At 38.7% G+C, this 21,056-nt stretch overlaps 2 long non-coding RNA genes across 2 annotated transcripts in view; one reads left to right on the forward strand and one right to left on the reverse strand.

The window, feature by feature from the left end:
• Positions 1 to 1,605: 1,605 nt before the first annotated feature.
• LOC142603529 (uncharacterized) overlaps positions 1,606 to 21,056 on the reverse strand; it is a 90,932-nt gene continuing 71,481 nt past the window's right edge. Inside the window, exons 2-6 of the long non-coding RNA XR_012837475.1 lie at positions 15,112 to 15,270; positions 12,945 to 13,013; positions 7,411 to 7,617; positions 4,788 to 4,896; positions 1,606 to 3,194 (exon numbers count right to left, since the gene is read on the reverse strand). This is a non-coding gene — a long non-coding RNA (uncharacterized LOC142603529). The remainder of the gene's footprint in view (positions 3,195 to 4,787; positions 4,897 to 7,410; positions 7,618 to 12,944; positions 13,014 to 15,111; positions 15,271 to 21,056) is intronic.
• The window catches only part of LOC142603530 (uncharacterized), a 66,339-nt gene continuing 58,460 nt past the window's right edge, over positions 13,178 to 21,056 (forward strand). Inside the window, exon 1 of the long non-coding RNA XR_012837476.1 lies at positions 13,178 to 13,298. This is a non-coding gene — a long non-coding RNA (uncharacterized LOC142603530). The remainder of the gene's footprint in view (positions 13,299 to 21,056) is intronic.

A 21,056-nucleotide genomic window follows, 5' to 3' on the forward strand; every position in this document is an offset into this window, starting at 1 on the left:
CCATTTAGATGTAAGCTAATTCAGCATGGTAACTCAATTAGATTTGTACTGACTAGGATTTATGAAACATCAATGGATTCTTGGTGAGACCAATGGGACTACTGGTTATTTATCCCTAAGTCTTACTGATACTGCCTCTCAGGAGCTCAATTAAACATGCCAGTGATGAGAATGTTTTGTAACAGTAGTCTTTCACAATTAGACTAAGATTTTTGTAAAGCATATCACATGTAAAGCAGGGCATCATGTATTATGCAATACAAAGTTCTCATCTTACTAGCTCATGATGTTGAAGGGTAAAAGAAAATCCCATTATTGCTTTGTTAGTGCAATTATAAAAAACCAAAACTCAAGATTAAGTTAATATAAAATATGATGAAAATTTTGCTTTACTGATGGAAAAAGTCAAAATCAAACTATATTTCTAAAATAACCTATTTGTCAGTACCTGCATCTTGCAGGCTACAAACAGGTTTCTGTACTAACATAGATCCCCTTGGAAACCAGGAGTTCCTTGTGTGGATTCAGAGGTCTCATTGCACTTGACCTTGGGATCTTTTGTTTGTTCCTTTTTTTTGGGAAATAAATTAAATAGCCGGAATGCTGACTGAAGTTGCAAGTTTTAAATAATGGGAAGAGACTATATGAATAAACCTGCATTCATTGTCATTAGGTGTTTCAACTGTTGGTGGACTCTTGTCTTCACCTAATCTTAAAAACAATAATAAAATAGAGTAATTAAAATATTCAGTCAAAATAGCCCAAATTTCCAGTGTTTGATTATTGAATCCTGACTGTAAAGTGCTGTGGAGTTTAGTCATTAGCAGAAACTACATAGACAATCTGAAATAGAGTGCAACATTGATTTAACTTTTATTCCATTACTACTTATACAGCTAACTTTATAGAATACACAAAGCCTTGATTTCTTCAGCATGCCTTGCCAATAAAATAGCCAGTCTTCCTGTTTGCTACAAATGTCTCCTAACGAAATATAGGGAGTCTATAATCAGTACAGCACTGGCACAGAGAAAAACCTCATAAATGGATAACAAATGCCCTCCATTTCTAGTTCACTCCAAGTAAACACCAGGGCTTGAAAACTTGGGTGGAGAAACACAAAGATCTGAGTGATTCATTACTGTTTTCATCATTGGAAACACAGGTTTTCAGCTCTAGGTTTACAGTACGTATCTCTTAGGTTGCTTCTTTTCTGCTTTTTAAAGTTTGAAATTCAACCTTTAGTAAGCTTTTGGTTAAACATTTTTAGCCAGAAGCTGGCAATTTTCTCATTCCTTTTCAATAAAATCTTAATTTTTGGGGGAAAACAAACAAAACCCACCAAACAACAAACCAACCCCTAAACCCAGCCCTTGTTGTTTCTAGTTCTGTCTGATATTTACAATTTAAAAAATTTGTTCACCCCTGCTGGTGTGAGGCTGGCCAGCAGAGAGAAAGCTGCCATTTCTTAGGCTGTGCAGCAGGTACTGTGCGGAACTTTAGCTGCTCAGTAGTTTTTTGGAAGGTGCCTTTGAGCCTCTCTTCTCGCTTGTGAAGTGGTGCAGTGATGTATGCAGTGATGTGGCAGTCAGTTCTGTACTTCACATGTGACTGTCTTCTCAGAAGTGGGGTTTTGCTACAGAGAGGCATGGCTTTGGCCCAGACTTAATATCAAGAAAATGTACTGTTTGCTACATAGTTCAGCATCTAAAAGTTATTTTTCCATCTGCAGCCCAGAACATAGCCAGACCTGCTTGTTTTGCTTGTACCATGCTTGCTGTAGTTTCAGAGCAAGTAGGATAAACTGAATGTGGAGTCAGAGTTGTGGATCACTTTCCCTTTGTGAGACTTCAGGCCAATAGGCAACAAATTCCACACAGGGTTTGGTGTCTTGCTCCTGTTGTCAGAGTGAATCTCCTCGTATGAAACAGCAGGTGTTTCCTGAGGCACTTTCCAGGTGATACCTGGGCATTTGAGCTCCTTCTATAGTTCAGTCAGTTTTAGTCAGATGCATGTTGCACTTAGTAATTTGCTGAATTATCTTTATATTTGAATTCAAGCTTAAAGAGATTTAAAAGTGCCATTTTTAACCCTTTGACTCCACTGAGAATTCAGGATGACTTTAACTCTGATTTTCTTTTGTTCCTTGTAGTTCCTCAAAAGTATCCTTGATAACTTGCTTTTGAATGGCTCATTGTAGATGAGACTGAGTATTACATATTGGTGGACAACCATTGGCATTTGGGAAGATATTTCTTCAGTTTTTGTTTTGAGAAAGTAATGAAATTTCTGGGCTTAACAGAAGCAAATGAGATTGAGTGTTGGCAAGTCTCTAAGTAGGACATTTGCAGTAACTCCACACCTAAACTTGGATAATCAAGATTTCCTATATAGGGAAATTCTCTAAGATAATTTGAACAACCAGCTAGAACTTCATCATCACTGGGCACGGAGCTATTGGAAATGGTGGTTATAAAATGCTGGGATGTTATTACTTGATTCCCTTAAAATTGTAGAGAGCTTCTGAAATTCAGCATTACCAGAGTCTGAGGTAAGTGGAGAAGAACAGACTGTCAGAGAGTATTAATTTATTCTTACAAAGGACCCAAATCCTGAAGAGGAGTTTGGGATGTTACTGTGCTTTCCACACTGTTCTGTAGGGTGAGAAAGTGAACCTCTGTGAGAGTGAGGATGCCTCTGTTGTTAGTAAGTGGGAGGAATGGGCAGTGGCATCTGAGATTGGTGTATTTGGGGTTAAAAGTCTTGGCAGTTTTGCATGGAGGGATGAAGTGTAGTTCTTGTAAATGCAGACTCAAAACCGTCGTCAACCAGCTCTGCACTGCACAGCTAGCAAAACTGGACAGGCTAAATATAGGGTTGCGCGTGACCAAAAATATAAATATACACCTATGTTTTTGTACTGACTGGTGTTGTGGTTGAGCCCCAGTAGGCAGATAGGCACCCCACAGCCACTCACTTGCTCCCCGCCCCCCCTGCCCAGTAGGGTAGGGGAGAGGATTGGAAGGGCAAAAGTGAGAAAACTCATGGGTTGACAATAAAGACAATTTAATAGGTAAAGCAAAAGCTGCAAATGCAAGCAAATCAAATTAAGGAATTAATTCACTACTTCCTACTGGCAGGCAGGTGTTTAGCTGTTTCCAGGAAAGCAGGGCTTCATCACATGTAACTGTTACCTGGGAAGACAGATGCCATCAGTCTGAAGGTCCCCCCTGTTGCCTTCTTTCCCCCAGCTTTTGTTGGTGAGCATGATGTTATGTGAGAGGGAATATCCCTTCAGTCAGCTGGGGTCAGCTGTCCTGGCTGTGTCCCTTCCCAACCTTGATGCTGTGTAAGCACTAAAATGGTGGTGGTGTTATCAACACTGTTCTGGTCACAAATCCAAAATGGCACCATACGGGCTGCTATGAAGAAAATTAACTCTATCCCAGCCAACACTAGTACAACTGGGATTTGGGGATATGGTCAGTGCTGTCCTGCATTGTTAAAGTCCCTTTGCGTTTGCCTGTTGTTTGTGGCTGAGAAACTGTTGTGGAAAAAAATTCTTTTTGTTAAGGCTCACTCAGTACTGCTAAATGAAGCCCCAGCATAGCTTCGGAAATGTTATCTCATTTGACTTTGCTTAAAAGCAGAACAGAGGGTTAACCTGAAATCTGTATTAAGCCTATGTGCCTATACTGAAGGCACCCAACTTTTTCTGAGCAGCAGAGGAAAATCAGCACAGGGATTTTTGCCTAAAAATTTTCATTTTAGTAGGTGTCTTACATGTTGTTCATATATAGATAAGATATTGACTAATCAATGTGTGTTGATAGAGTAGTCCAAGCATCTCCAGAATTACTTGTGTGTATTAAAAAACTAAACAAAATGGACAGCATGCTCAGTCTGATGAACTCTGTAGGCTTTTGCAGTGTGGTGTCCAGGATAATGAAGTAATATTTAGGCACTGCAGTATATATGGAATTAGGAATTGATAGGTCATACTAATCTATTAGCTATGAATTGATACTGAATTCTATGTGCTAAAAAGCCATCTCAATTTTTCAGACTATTTTGTGCATACATTAAATTTGAGTCTGTATATTCCTAAAAAAGCTGTGCACAAGTTTTCAAGTATGGTTGTTCCCTTGCATCCTTTTATGCTTTTTATGGCACTATCAAAATTGAGAAGCTTTAGAAGGGAAGTGTATTAGGGGTCCCTCAGATTAAAATTGATTTCTTGTTCCAGGCACTCCTGAACTCACTGACTTGCCAAAATGCTGTAGCTGCTGATGGTTAGGAAAGTGCCTGATGCTATTACTCTAGGAAATATTGACAGCTCGCAGGATTGAACACTAATTTGATAGCTTAACTGACACGGCAGTTGCTGAAAAATGAACATATAAGAAAGTTCTTTTACATGGAATTATTTCATGGAAGGGTGGTAGTTGGAGGGACTTATTGCTGAAGTGATTGTAGCTGAGTGGCAGTGTTTGGATGCTGATTTTCTGTACCACATGCCGTTTCTTTTGTCAGATTTACAGTAACATGATTATCATACTCTGTCACTCTGCAGTTCATGCTGTTAACACTCCAGTTGCGGACCTCAGTGCTAGTAAGCATCTATATTTTCTGCTTTTTATGAAAGCTATGCAGATTTGTGCATAAAACCAGCTGGTTAGAGACTATCTTCCAATTTAAAAAACGTCCTGCTACTAAAATCATTTCAGTCTATCATTCTTATTGAATTGCTGTTTAAAAGAAATACAATAAAATAATTGTTCAGTTACCAAAGAGTTTTTAGAGGATCATATCTGCTGTCTCGATTCTTGCTGTTGCTTTCACATGGGATCATGCCAGTATCTTCTCACACTGGCAGAACTCATTGTGGCTCCACATCTAAGAATGAATTAATTATGAAATTAAGAATAGATTTCAGTTACAGTATTTTTTTGTGCAATATAAAGTATTACTAATCTCAGTGCAGGGTAGTAAAAAACTTCTGGTAAATGTTCGATGTGTTGGAAGATATTTTTGTGGAAATGTTTTCTCAAAGTGTGTTCTTTTTAATGAGGGTATGCTTTGGAGAAGAGTCCTAATTAAAAAACAAAGAAAAACCCAAACCTTGTCAAAATTGAATATTTAAGTTTTTTCTTATTTAAAAATATTTCCTTTCATGTAAACAAAATATAAGCTGGACAATGAAGTATCAGTTGAAACATTCCTTTTTATGTTAATTAAACAAAATATTTTGAGCCAAACCTGTTTAAAAAAAAAATAAAATCACTAGAATATTTGAAAACATCTGTATATTGTTCCTGTTGGGAATAAGCATATACTTTGAAATTTGTACAATAGTCTCAAAGTAGAAATGGCGGTTCCCCCCCATTTACTAAAGTTTGAATAATCACAATTCCAAACTCAAACTGTAGATTCAAAGCCTCGCCTGGACCCAGCTATATTCGTTGATATACTTTGCGTACCGCTGCCAGGCAATTGAGTTTAGTTTACCTCTCAGTGCTTTTACCACGGTAGGCTACAATAATAACTAAAATAAGCGTTTTCAGGATATTTGGCTTAGATTAATTGGCTCAGGGCTTTTCAGATATGGCTCAAATCTTTTCCAGTTAAATGCTGCAGAAAGGTTATTTTATAACCCGGGCTGGGGAAGTGCTGGTAATCTCAACAATTCCATCTAGGTCACTATTTCTGTTGGCAAACTCAGCAAAGAAGCCAGATTCCAAGGCTTAGAAACCTGAGCTACAGTGCATAGTTAAAGACTGGATTTAAAGATACTTCTATTTCACTGATGAGAATACTGTAAGAGATGATGTACCTTACGGAAGTCAAGACTTAAGGCATCAACTGCCTTTCCTCTACCCACAAGACTGATTATCCTGTTGCAGAAGGATGTTAGATTTGTGAAAAGCAAATCATGTCAAATTGGTATTACCATTCCTGTGTCATCTTCCGGTGCTTATCTGTTGCCACATTTCTTAAGCAGTGAAGCGAGGTGCACTGGTCTATAATTCCCAGGTCCATCTTAATACAATAGTTGTATGTGCTCACCCCTTCTCCTTTGTCATAACTTTAGATTTTGATGGGGTAGTTTCTAATGTTCCATTAACTTTTTTTTTTTTTAATGATGTTTGCATTTGAAGACAAGTAAAATTCAGCAGTGATGCTAGCCATCGCCGGTAATTTCATGGAAAAATGAGGACTGGGAATCATTAAATGGGTATAGTGATATAGCCAGAAGGTCTGTCAGGAAATTTCCCAAACTAAGATAAACATTAGCTATAATAGGGAAGCATAGGGAGGCAGTGAATGGAAACTAATGGTATGGTGTGGCAGCGTAACTTGCAGAGCAAGGGAAGCGTAAGTATGCGTAAAATGCCAACACATCTGAAAGAAAACAAGAAGTTAATTTAACCTTTCGGTAAGTTTGTTTTTAGTTTAATTTAGTGAGGATTATTTAATAGGGCTGGCTTTTGGCCAGGTTTTCCCAGACAAACCCTGTATTCCTTCCTGGAAATCTTATGCTGGTAGAATTTAAGGAATTTGGATATTTTATTTTAGGATTTCTAGACAACTTTATATCCAGCTAGAACAACAGTACAATTTAGACGAGGTTCTGCAATGTCCTGGACTGGACATCTAGCAGGTATGCATAGGTCTGGTGTGTCCACTGCATCAGATCCACCATGCCCATTGCTTCATTCATGCCTACTGCAGTGGGGGACATAACAAATCTTACTGCCTAGGTACAGATCATCTAGGTAGACAAGTACGTCTAAAGCATCTTGTAAGTCAGGTGCATCTGATTTTGCTGTGTTCTCACACAATATATTACCTGCCTGAAAAATTCCTGGTCAAAACATGGTAGGCCTAATGCCTCTGGTCATAAGCTGCTTGGTGGCTAACTTCTGAGGGAAGAGTCCCACTTGAGTTGTCATCTATGGGCCCTGCAATAACATCTTGTATTTCCTGTCTCTCCCCTCCTCATACTTTTTCGTCCTTCCCCCCTGCCTTTTGAAATCCTGATCAGAACAAGCTCTGCGTGGCTTGTGGAAATGTGGTTAAGAATCAAAGCCTGTGTGCTGTTGCTACAGCTTTTGTGTGTGTAAAACTGCTGGTGATGTTCAGAGTAGCACAGCTGGAGTTGTGCTTTTCTGACTGCTAGCATCAAATCTTAGTTCAGCATCCACTGAACTCCATCAAGATGCTTCAGTATAGGCCCCATATCTTTGGCCCTTAAACGGATACTTTGATCCTTAACCCGGGAACACTTCAGATAGCTTCTGTCCTGTATAGCTGGTATTGTACTTCAGGGAGCACAGGTAGAGCAATGAGGAGATATTGCTTCTAGAAATGGGGAGGAGGGAAGAAAGAGACCGGAGGATGTCTCCTCACCTCCTGTGTGCAGTGACACCAAGTTATCTGAAAAAGTTTCTTCAATTGCTGTCCCCTTGCAAGCTGGGCCGGCTTCTGTATTGCAGCACTCCAGCGGTTTCAGGTGATTGTTGCTCCAATGAGGTGTTTCATGCCTGGAATTATTTCTTTGATGGAAGAAATAGAGAGCAAGACCAGGAACAGATGGCTGATAACGACATCTTAATTCTAGAGAGAATGAAAGTGGTATTTCATTATGGAGTGGTATATTTAAATTGCCTTCAGGTGTTAGTTTAAGAGAGTAGAGAAAAAAGAAAAGTTAAAAAGATTTTTAAGATTTAGTAAAAGGGATAGAGTGGTAGAAATCAGATCTAGTAATAATGCCCTACAAACCTGTCAGATTGTAGTAATGTGACAAGCACTAGCTAAAGGGAATCATTGCCCCATGTATGGTGGACTTGTTTCACTTTGATGAATCAACTGGTTTGAATTATTAGAAAAATGGAATGTTTGCCCTGGTTCAGAATTTCCAAATGCCCCTTTAGGATAAAAGGACATGCATTATGTCTTTTTAGTAATTTGAGAATAAATTTCACACTATGCAAAATGTTCCCTCTTTAAAGCACTAACATAAATTTTAAAAGAAATTCATAGTGCAACTGAGTTAGGTGACTAATAAGCTTCATGTAAATATTTTTTTTCCTCTTGCTAAACTTTCCAGCAAAGTGGACTTCTTTTAATAAACATGTAATCCTAAAGGTTTATTATGACACTTTCAGTAGGCAGAATTCTGGCTGATATAAATGTCAACATAAATTAGGATTAATCAGGCTAATTTATGGTATTTGTGTACGAGAGATTGGACAACTATCATTTCAAAGACCTGTGTCATACAGAAAGCCACACACTGACATCTTTCTTTCTGTGAAAGATGCCATTGCAGTGCTGTTATTTTTTTGTTATATATGTAATCTAAATTATGTAAAAGATGAATAGAGATCCATACACAAACACTTTCAATCTGTTTGTATGCATTTGAGGAAAAACTCTCATGGATTTCCTAAAAACACACAAATTAATATTGCTTACTTTTCAGCAGGGGTAAATTAGGGTCTTGCAGACCTTCTTAGAATAGTCTGGAGTTAAATAATATTGCATGTTTTTCATTTTACTATGATGAATGCAAAGCTATTAAACAACCTTTTAAAGACTTGGTGTAATTATCTGTAAACAGTAATGTTACAAAAAAAGGTCAAGTTGTCCTGCCATTAGAAGTTTATGGATATAAACTGGATTTATGTTCCCATAAAATGGGCACCGACTAACTAGATTAATTCTACACAACTAAACCAACTGTAGTAATATTTAGAAACAATAAAACGATACCAATTAAAGCAATTTTATTTTTTGTGTCATATTGATTAACGGTGCACTAAAATTAACCAAAGACCTTAAAATCAGAATGGTTGCAGGAAGGCATCCACATCTCAGCATTATTACCAACAAGAAGGAGCAGTTAAGGGAGATGGCCCTGCAATAGTATGAATATTTAATTAATAATTAGTCATGTAATTTCTCCTCAGGAATTATTATCCCTCAAACTGGTTTGTGAATTTAATTATTAGCAGCCTTTTTGTTTCCATGTCCCCTCATTACTGTCAGGATTGATGTAACATAAACTTCATTAAAAATTAAAGCAAGAGTCTTAATTACAAGGCTACCCTGACTGAAGTCAGAATTAGCCAAGTCAGTGATGTGCAAATGAGTGCATTATTTAAGAAACATGCTGGAAGTAGTTATGCTAATGTGGAAGGTTCACAGTAGCAGACCTTTTCACTTGCAGTTGCATATTCATTAAATGCACTATGCAAATTTAATGTAGCAGCCTTAGTAATGCGTTGTTAATTTATTCAGATTTATTGAGTAGGACTTAAAAAAAAAGTACAAATTTAATTACTCTATCTGCTAGAATGATATTAGGAGAGATAGTGGAGGTTTAAAATGTGTTGATCTGGATTACTGCAGTTTGATGGAGGGTGTAGTATCAAAGGACACAATTTTGATAACTAGGCTTGAAAGAATATTTGATTTACTTATGGAATGATCTAAGAAATCACTGAAATTGCACATGCTACTTCCCAATAGGAAAGTTAAAAAAAAAAAAAAGTCTCAGTTGTATTAACTTAAGAGCTAAAGCAGTGCTGAGTCCACAGTCTAATGGATGTAATGATCCTACTGAGACCAGTAAAGGTTATGTATAGAGATCTATGGGAAGCAAACTGTCTTTGTGGAAAGTTCACTGGTTGTTACTTGTTCCTTTGCAATGCTGCTGATCATCAAGTTTAACAACAGGAATCCTGTCACTTCGTAACATTACTGGCAGCACAAGGTAATTTGTTAGCGGTGGCTGATGTGAAGTTTGAATTTCTGTTATTTCTTTTTACTTTATGGTTTGCAAAAACCCCAACAAAACCACTGTAAATTTACCATTGTGGAATAATTCTTAACTTGGATGGTTTTTTTCCCTGTGAAGGCTATACATATGGGGAAAAAACAATATGATTGCATTGTGGTATTCACTTTGAAACCTATTCAAAATAATTTGGACTGTTGTGGAGAGACTCCACAGAGTCAACATAAAAGCTTAGCTAGAACAGTTAATTTCCAAATGTCTTTGTTTCTCCCCCTTGTAACAGTTCCCATATTTTTATTTCCCACCCGATGTGTAGTTTCAGAAAAACGGTTGCTGCAAGTGTGTCATAGCTGGGTATCCATAAAAATTCAGACAATTTGTAGACATTTCTAAGGCTTAAAGCCTGGACTGCTTAGCTGGGCAATAAGACAATAAAGGACCTGCTCCTTCCTGGTATGATTAATCCTTGCACGTTCTCTTCTAGCTTGGATTGTGTGCTTTGCTCAGTACTGGATTGTCAAAGCACCACCAGCCTGTATGTTAGGCTATTAGTTTGATACTTGCTAAGTAAGTGACTTCTACTCCCTTGAAAAGGTATGATCAAACCTCCTTGTAAGAAAACAGTCCACATGTTCATCTTATTTTAAAAACTTAACAAAGGTTCTCTGGCCACAAGTACCTGAGTCTTCAGGTCAGGGTGATAGCCTGGCAGGCACAGGCAATTCTGCATTATGAAGCTTCTGGTAAAGCTAATCTGAGAAGTTTTTGCTCTCCTACTCTTGCCTCTTGTTCCCACTATGTGAGGCTGCTATCTGCTCTGTCCTCTGAACCATATTGCAGAAATTAACCTGACTGTTCATTCGCTTTTATTTTAAATCACTTAAAATTAGCTGTTGTTTAATAAGAATAAAAAATATTTTTTTATTGTGTAGCTGCAGCTTACAAGCAGTGGAATGGACAAAACTGAGTCCATAATTTGATGTACATTCTTAAGTCTGCACGGATATATCTTGGGAAAAAAAGAAACCAAACCAGTCTCCAATACCTTCCTTGACTTCACACCTTCCCTGTCCTTTACTGGTATAGGCATTTCTGCAGATGAGGCCAGGGACCTTTATTTTTGGGTGGGGGGTTATTTTCAGCCAAACCTCCTGATCCAGCTAACAAATGCTCTTGTGCTGGAATGTCAGCTGGCAACACAGGTTTAACATTGAAATGACTGAATGAAGGAGACTATGGGCTACTCTTTCTGTCACGCTGCCACCTTTGCTGTATGCTGTAGTGCAGTCTAAGAGGATGCTGGCCACTGGCACAAGGGATGGAAACAAGTGGTTGGAGGCAGAAAGTCAGCAGGGTCCTTTTGTGGTGACTATCCTGTCAAACATGGAAGCGTACCTACAGCTTCTCTGCCTGTGTCTTAAGCTTCTTTCTCTGCTAAATATTGTAATTCAGACTCTCTGTCCACGTTTTTTAATCCATGCTGGGATCCATTCTGGTTTTGCCAGGTGGCTTGAGGAATCTGGAGAAATATGTCAGTTTCTTTCCCCCTGCTCTCCTTCTAAAAAATTGGATCTGTCAGTTATAGGTAAAAAGCTGACTGCCTAACCTATCAGTCTTTATTTTCCCTTCGTGCAGCAAAACTCTTTCAGATAAACCCTTTTGCTCCAGAAAGCAGCTGTCTTATGACTGCTACACAAAAAGGATATATAGAAAAGTATTTGCCACCTCTGATGTCAGACATCTCACTTTAAACATCTAAGAAAGAATCTGTCTAGCATTGCAGGTAGGTTCATCTTGTAGATCTTTGAATTAGTGACTGTATGTATGACCACACGGCTCAGGCTTTCTTAAAGTGTTCTAAGTAAAATTTACCATCTTTGCCCAAACAAGGATCTATGCAGTATCCTGCACATTACAGGAATGTTGTTTGAAAGGCATACATGGTGTTATAAAGCCTTTCCTAGTGTGGCCTCTTTATGTCAGAAAAAGCAAGAGGTGTGGGTGTGCTGTAAGGCTGTTTCCTGTACCATACAGAGATTCTCATTTCACACACACTTTACTGGAAGTGGCTCACTTAATGAATTCACATTCACTCTTCTTTTCCCTGCTTATCCAGTCATCAGAAAAATTCTTCTATTAAAAGCATAGGCCAGCTTATTTGAAATAGTTTGATTGCAGCAAAGTCTTAGAGCTGTGCCTTCATTGTGTGGGTGGTGAGATTAAATGATATGCAGTGTATGCTTGGAATAGTTGAATGATTAGGCACTTACATCTGTTTAATTAAACAGTGAGCTTCAACCTCTGTTTAATTAAGGACTAGCTCATTTCAGTTGTGGTCACATGCTGGGAGTTGTAACACTTTTGTGATTCAAATCCAAGGATATAAAAGAAATAGGTTGGTCTCCTTTCAATCCTTAATTGCCAGTGATGCACAGCACAAAGCAAATAAATGATTTGCAGGTGGGCAGTGTAAGAATTTAGGCATTATCAGAAAAAAGGAATGTTTAAGGTAAGGTTTGAGTCAATGTGAAGAATGTGAAATCATATGTGTTGGGTGATGGGGGAAGTGAAGGCTAACAAATATCATTCATCAACTAGCAGTATATATATTCCAGCTTTACCCCCTGGAAGGACTTACTGCCTAAGCTTTGTTTCTTAAGTACTTTGCCCACATTGCTAAAGGCTGAGGACCTTGCACTCTTCAGTGTAATCCTCAGAAAACTAACCCTCTACAAAAAAAAAATAATGGAAAATGCTGTGGTTTTTTTGAAGAAAAATGAGGAGCTGAGACACAGAGTCTGGAGGTTAGATTTTGCGAATCTTGCTGTATCCAGTTTACTAGAATTTGTGAAAGAATCTGAAACTGATCTGGTTTCCCATGGTCTGGGGTTGCATGTCAGCCAGTGGACTTTCCTGTCTCTTTGTTATGAATTTGAGACACACAGACCTTCTCGTGGAAGGAAACTCCAACCAATATTAACCAACAAGGAAAGAAAAAGCAGATAGTGCTGCATGTAATGATCTTTCAGTCCTGAACTGTGAAAAATAAATTAGAAATTAATAAGGAAATATAAGAAACATAGGAAGTTTTATAAAACTGTGGAAGGGTATTGAGAAAAGCAATTCTCATGATCAGATTTACAGATATAAGTGTTCAATTCGGTCTGGTTGAGAATTCCAGCTTCCTTGTGACTTGTTACTTTGGCTCTCCCTAAGGAAAAAGTGTGGGGAAAAAAACATGTTGCAGTGAGTAAACATGCTTGTTTCCACTTTAACGGGCATGAGCCCATACTGGAGTATTTGAGGAAACTAGATTAACTTTCAAACAAACAATGCAATTTGTTCATCTTGTATTTATCTTACACATGTCTGAAGTCTTGAGGAACACAGAAGCTGATCATCCTTCCTGGGTGCCACATCAATAACACCAGAATTACACCATGCTTAAGATTTAATCTATCCCATGGCTGATCAGACTGGAGAAACCCCTAAACAGGTAAAGTAAGTCCCAACCAGGACACTTCAGGTTTCTAGGGGCTGTTGAGTTTCCAAGCTAAAGTGGAAGGCAGACAGATCATTGCCTATGCCTGTCTCACAGCAGCTGTGATATACCTTGCGCAAAGCCAGTCTGTTCCCTGTGCTGTCAGGCTTTGAGTCTTGTGGCAGTGCTTGGTACTTCTGCCCTGAAGGCAAGGCAGAATTTTGGTGGATGCTGGAGGGACGTACAGCCTTGTCACAAATGTGACAAGATTTAGGCTTACTGTAGCAACGCTCATAAATTTAGATTAAATAATATTCCTGCTATCCAGTTTTGAGTCCATACACATTTGACATGTTTATTATCTCTCAAATTCAAGTGAAAGGAAGTAGGAATTTAGTTTACAAAAAAATCTAATTATATATAATTTTGATTTTTCACAACTGTTTGCTAATATAATGAACTTGAATTTTGAAATAAGCAGATAGTTTCTAAGTAGCTAGTTTTTTATTAAGATAAGGTACTTTTGTTTAAAAAAACATTTTCCAAATAAGCAGTTTAACGTGCATAGGTTTAGTTTTGGTAGATTGATGTGGATGTATGTATATATAATCAAAACAATAGTTTCTGGTTGGAAAATGCCAAACAGATTAATCTCAAATGTGAGTTGTAAGGATTAAAAAAATAAAAACCCCAAGAATTTTGGCAGAGTGAGTCTCATGCTTCAGTATATGTGATGACTAACTAATAAAGTAAGCTGAAGCATTGCTCTCTGGGTTTCTTCCATATCTACCTGCTGTTTCTTCGATCTTCCTCTGTATATGTTGATGCATGGTATCTACTAATAGAGATAAAGTGTGAGATTATGTTGCTTTAATGCAGGATGATGTTTTCTATATTTTATATTTGCTGTAGTTGTTGGAGTAGCAGCAATTCAGTCAATGTATACATGTGTAACTTGTCAGGCTTCATGCAGTTACAGCCTTTGCTAGACCATCCCTATGGTTTTAAAAAGATGATATCTTGAGAAAATTACAGTTCTTTGGGTTATGACAGGAGGACATTATTGTACTGAACCTTAACAAAATAAATTGTAACCCCATGTGGCTTTCTTGTTTAACAACTTTTGTATTTTAGTTTCTTCCTGTAACTTGAAAAGGGCTAGGTTAGTCTGAATCCTGGGCAGGCAGAGCTGAAGCCATCCTCTGTGTGAATAATGTCTCTGCTTTTATGGGTCTTATTCTTTGTTGCAGATTAAATTAGTTTAATCAAGTTCATGAGTTTGGGTAGCCTATCATCCTCCTGGCTCTCCCTGCTCTCCATCCTCCACCTAGCACATTAACTGGAGGAAAAATTTATGATCTCATTAGTTTTGCATATTGGTTCACTTAGGACAAATTGAAGCTTAAAAATGTCACTCAACTTTGACCTGTTATGAAAGCATTTAACCCACTGAAGACTACTCAGGTGTTTCTGTGCCATTTAACAACTCTAGTGTCTGACATCCTGTAAAAGCTGTGTAAAAAATGGACTCTATACAGACACCTTTGATCACCAGGATCACTGCTGATTCCAAACTGGGCTTCTGGAGGTATTGTCTTTGCTGTGCCAAGCCTTGCTCAAAGTGTGTTCAGGTGTGCTTCCCTGCCGATGTAAAAATTCCATAATAGCGGGCTGGCATTTGCCTGAAGTGGGGCAACTTCTTCCTTCGTTGTCTTATGATCTGCCTGTGCCAAGCAGACTAGTTCTTGTTGTTGTTCGCTGTTGTATTTTACAGTACTTTCCCTGTCTGCATTGTCAGTCTGTACTTGAATCTTACCCAGATCATCACCTGAATTTTTGCCACAGGGAGTTCCAGAGCTTGACTGTATCGTGTGTTACTCTTGAGGATATCTTCCTGTGCAGCAGATGTTTACTTCCCATTGCACAGAGGGAGACCTATTGCAGCACCGGGCAGCTGGAGGTGCAGCTATCCTGGTTCACGAGCTGTCTTGTATTGTGGGAATGAAGGACATAGCATTACTATCATTCTAGGTGTTTCTGTTCGCTAGCAGTTTTCAGGGAATGATACGTATGTCGCCTTCTCCCTGAAAACCTCTTCTGTATGAAGGCCTCATTTGAAAAGTTAGAGTCACTCGGGGGCTCTGCCGGCAGGACTCCAGCAAACAACTCACTGACAAAGGAAGAGGAATATTTCTTTAAGCCATCATATCACATTTCTATCTTTTCAAAAAAATCAAATATATGCTTTGTTTGGAAAAAATCTGTATTTTTGAGCAATTTTAAGGGTTCAGTTAAATCTGCCGAGTCCCCCTTTTCTTCACCTTGTACTGAATGGATCCTGAAGGAGGTTTCCAGAGTTTTTCTGTAGGGATCAGATATATTTTCCATTCCACTGTTAGACTTTCCCCTCCATACTGACTTTGCATGTGAAATTTTAACTCAAGAGAATGAGATGGAGAGTAATCTCCTGATGCAGTTCTTGACAGCACTAACAGGCTGTGATGTTCCAGGATAATGCTGCTTCTCATACTTCCTGCTGCTTAAAGCAATTATTTTTCTTGTACGATATGTTGGTCCTACACAGGGATTTTTACAGGTGTTTTTGTATCCCATGGCAAAGATTTGAGGCCTGGGGTTACTTTTTCCATGTCGTTGTCATAATTCCAACATAGATAAGCTATTTTGGGGGCCCCTTCTGTCAGGTCTTTGGAATTTACAGTCTGTCTCCCTTGCCCTCTTTGTCAGACACGAAGGCTCTCTTGCCTTAACTGAAGATGATTTGCCATATGGTAGAGTGGGTTTGCTCTCTATTAAATGTTTTTAATTGCAGTGTGTTTACAAAGAGGTCTGTAAATACTTACATATCTGATGCTGCTAGAAATTAGTTTTATACTAGATTTTCCTGGGCCTATTCCAAATGATGCTGTTCAGAGAAGTTAAATAACATTTGCTGCCATTCAGAGCTTAATGATGGCATGCCCAGCATGAGGCTGTATGGCATCATGCTTTTCATGCATCTATAAATAAGACTTCAAAAGGATTACTTCAAATGATATAGGTGAGTAAGCTCACAGTGAGGTCTGGCAGGAATGCCTACTCTAGTACCACTGGTGAAATTACTCGTATGATTTAAAGCCAGAAACTCAGCCAATGTAATTAATTTTAAACTCTGTTGTTTGCACTAGGATTTTACATTGAATTTTTTAGTTACCCTAGCATGACTTCTGCACATAAACAGAGTCTGATTCTTTCAGAGTTTTTTCAGAAGGCTGCTTACTGCCCTCCATGAAAAATTTAATTTGAGAGAGAATATTTTCTGCTCTTGGGGAAGCCTGAAATACAAGCATCAGACTTGCAGAAACAATGTTTCTGTAAAGACCTCAGTCACTGTAATACTCCACGTCATGTGTAACTGGTGTGTAAAAGTCTACTAGATGTCTTAAATATGTTACAGATGTGAAGTGTGTGTATGCCAAGTCAGCACAAAGCACCCCAGACAGGAATTGAGGCACAAAGGAGCCCCATTCGGGAAACTTTGTATTATGGTGAATTTCAAAGAATTCTCAGCTGAGTGAAATAAGAGATGGGCTAAATGATTTCTTGGACTACATGTTGTATAATTATACAGCTGTCAAAATATTAATCGTGTATGAATCCATTGAAAACTTTCTCTAAATATTCTTGGAGGAAAACCGAAAAAAACCCTCAAGTTATCCAGGGCAACTTAATCTCTGTAACAAGCAGAGAATATTCCACTCAAATATTCCTGCTCAACAGGCTAAATTCCATTTCGGCAGCCAATTTGTTTTTGTGCTGTTCAACCCAGGTGCAGGCATTTAGTATCATCTCTTTTGCAAGTATAATCATCTGTCCTCATCAAGGCATGGAAGGAAAACTTGTCATCAGCAACATCTGAGAATCATACCTGCATTGCCTTTTCATCTTCACTGACCTGTGTTGAAATGCAAAGACCACCAAAGTCACTGGTATGTGTCCCAGCAGATAAAAGTTATCTTTCCCTGGAGCAGTTTGATCATTTGTGTCTGGAGGCACTGCCTATACTATTATAATGTACACCTGATTTCCTGAGCATGCCGGTTTAGCTAGAGACACAGAGCTACACTGGGCCGCTTGACTGACTGACCTGTAGTGTGACCCCTTCACATATTTCAGAGAGGTTTCTTTTTTTCTCTGAATTCGGCTGGCTTCCTGCTTTGCCACCTATCCTATTACATTGGTTATACTGCTTTTCTGCTTGTATCACAGTGCTCAGCGGAGTGCTGAAATCATCTGGCTGTGGTACACAGTGCAGCCAGCAGGTGCCCTTTGTGCTGGGCAGTCAGAATGGTGGGCGCACAATGTGGTGAAGGAATTGACTTCGATTTGGTTTTCTATTTTGCCTCCTCCTCAAAATTGACTCTATGCATTATCTTGTTATTCTTTTTCTTCTTGGAGACTTGGTGCTTGATGATCCCTAGAAGACTGTGTTCAGGAAGGAGGTAGAGGGACCTCTGTCTCCTGGTGCTGAGAAACTGGAGTGGTTTTAGCAGTGCTTGTGATCAATAAAAGCCTGACTGTAGTACAGCAGAATAAGGTGGGTGCTAGATAAATCCTTAGAGAAATGATTTTGGAAAGCAGTGGAAAGAGGGAAAGGCTTAAAGTTCTTATTATTAGCATTCTACTTCACACCTACTGTCATGAAAACAATCCACCTGTAAAATGGAAACTCTTGGCTGAATCCTTCTGATACAGTTCATAAGCATTGTGGAAAAATAAGTACAAAATAACTGCAGGCCCAGGGACTGACATCTAACTAGGATACTTAAGTCTTTGTTGAAATTCAGATTCTTGTGAAATGCTGTTCTTGGTTTTAGCTAGCCAGTGCTAGCCTTCAAGCTGTCCTAAGCTTCTCCATGAATATTCTTTAGGCACTGCAGACATGAAAAATACTGTAGGTCTGTTTTGTGTTTCCTGAGGCCTTCTGGGTGTCTTGCTAGTCACTGCTCTGCTCTGCAACACCAACGTGGGAAGGGCTATCATCAGATGTATAAAAGCTCTGCTGGGAAGAGGGTTCAGCCTGCTTTGTTACACAAGTGTTGGCAGTATGAAATGGGAAAGTGTGTGAGGAACTTCCACTGTTGGTTTTGGAATCATTTTGTGTTGCTTCTTTTACAGAAGTAGAACTAAAGGGTACTGGATCCTCTGCAGACTGATTACAGCTATTTATATGCAAATGGGATATGCTTTTTCTGTCTTATTCTTGGACATAAAATGTATCATAATAAAATAGGTAGTATTTAATTTAATGAAGTCTTTGATTATTGTGTGTCCATAGCTTGGAAAGTTCAGAGCAATGATGAACGGTTTCAAAAAGAAGTTTTAGGGTAGGATTTCATAGCAGCCATGGGTATTGGGCATAAATGGCTCAGGTAAAGGAGCCAGGGGATGCAGGGGTACCCTGTGTGGGAGGACACTATGAACTGTGACACCACAGCAACACCTTATTGAGGAAAATCAGGAGGAAGAAGTTTGAAGAGAAGAATATTCGAAGCCAAATACTTTTCTGGTGTAAGTTACCTTAGCTGCACTGGTTATGAAGAAGCTAGGAAGGCTTGTGTGATTCGAGGAGGTGCACTTTCATCACAAGAGAATGTCTTCTCCTGGGCTTTCTGACTGTAAAACATTAGAGCTCTAATGCACCTTGATTCTCCAGCCTCCTTTAAGTTTTAAATGTCTGTCTTTTGGGTACAGTCTTAATAGACTAGGGCTTTAGGACCAGTTTCTCTGAGAAGCGATACTGTTCAAGAAGGGCCCTTGACACCATTCTGACTTAATGCTAGACACATCTGCTGCTACTTGGACAAAATTGACATTGTCTAGAGAGCAAAGCAATCACCTAGTGTAGCATTACAGAGCATTTACACTTGAGCCATGTTACCAGGCAGTAAATCTTGACCTTTAGGAGTTCAGAGATTAGGTTTCTTTGCTACAAGCGCTCAAGATATTGTCAGGCATTTGTTGCTATTCAAAGCAGATTTCAGGGGTTACCTATGGGTTTAAATCATAGCTTCAATCATTTTCGGAAGGTTCTTTTAAAGCTGAGATAGTTTCAAATAAAAACTAGGATTACTTTTACATTTATTGTTAGTAGTTGGCAGGAAACAAAGGTGGGGGCAGGGGAAAGGTGTTGTGAAAGCTTAAGACATTGCTGTAAGTTTTCAGCATTTATTTCTGTGTGAACAGTTATTTTACAGTGTTTGGAGGGAAACAGCTTCTTTTCAGTGCTGTGAACTGATGTACTTATTCCAATGGGATAATAAACTAAAAGTTGAATTTCAACTTTTGAAATTCAAAAGGACTGAAGACAGGCGGAGTTTAAAACAAACACATTTTTACAATAGCAATTCCTTAAATTATCACTGACTTAACAAATAGACACAGTGTTAATCACATGTTAATACCGAGAAATGCTTGAAAGCTCATGATTTATAATTGTGTACAAACCAAGCACTTCAGAAGGGGAGGTCAGGAAGATGCCAAACGAGGCCAGTGAGCCCCCACTACTGTCAGGAATCCTTCCTTCCCATTACAGAAAAGCACTGATGATCAAATTTGGGAAGGTGCACATAGCATCTAACTGGGAATCTCATCTCCTTTTTCAGTGAGATAAAAGGATCAAAACTCATAAGATATTTTGTCCATTCTTTCTCCCCTTCGCCCAAACCATCGGAGTGGGTCTCAAATCTGTATTTCTGTCCTCTTATCCCAAGCTTATTTTTCCAAATGAGACTTACAGTCATGAAAGAAGTCCAGAATTTCATCCAAAGTTTTTAAACAATATTAGATTTGTGAAATTTAACTGAAAAACTCAGATACAAAACGGAAGGCTAATGATTGAAAAGTGATACAATAAGATCCTGTTGTAATTGTTAGTAAAAGCATGTTCTGCATGGTGCTGGAGTTAAAATGTGGTGATAATCCTGGAATGCATTTGGAAGAAAATCAGCCAGAAGAGTACAGGATTTTTGTCCTTTGCCCAGGCCAATGTTCCAGTGCTGGAACACTCTCTGACCTTCTGGGCGTTGTATTAGAGAAGGATTGGAGAGCACTTGGAGGGTATGAACAGGGAAACTTTTATTGAGGAAAGGAAGCACTATTAAAGTGATTAACTACCATGAAACAGTTCATTTACAGAGTACTTTAAAGTCCAAGTCTCCTAGCCTCCAGGGTTTCACTTTCTTGCCTTTTTTTTTTTTTTTTTTTCCCCCAGTGCTGTAAAGTAAAATAGTAGTGATTTTGCTCTGAAGAAAGGAAGGGAAATCTTGACAAGTGGGAGGAGCTTACAAGGGGGCAGAACCTTTTGCTTTATTGCTCTTTGAAATCTGTAATTGATATTATAAAACTTACTGATGAAATACATTCTTCCAGGCCTTCAAAGGCCAGAACCTTCACAGTTCTTTTGCTAACATTTCTTTCTAGGTAAGCCTCATAATTGTCAAGTATAAGAATGTACTAGAACTGGCTGGGCAACCTTCAGTTGAGCAGTTCCACTCCTCTGTGCAGATGATATGCACTGTCCTCACAAGTCCTGGGTCTTGTTACCAATTCTGAAATAAGTAGGCATTAAAACCAGCAGATGGAAGCTTAACTGGCTTTCTAGAATTGTCTAGGTTTCTTTGGACACTTTAAATATCTCACAATGTATTAGAGTTTGGCCTTTCACAGTTGGTCCTGCAGCCTTTGAAATCCTGGCCAGTGGAAACAGATTTGGGC

Source organism: Balearica regulorum, chromosome 12 (assembly GCF_011004875.1).
Source record: "Balearica regulorum gibbericeps isolate bBalReg1 chromosome 12, bBalReg1.pri, whole genome shotgun sequence".
NCBI classification, from domain to species: Eukaryota; Metazoa; Chordata; class Aves; order Gruiformes; family Gruidae; genus Balearica; species Balearica regulorum.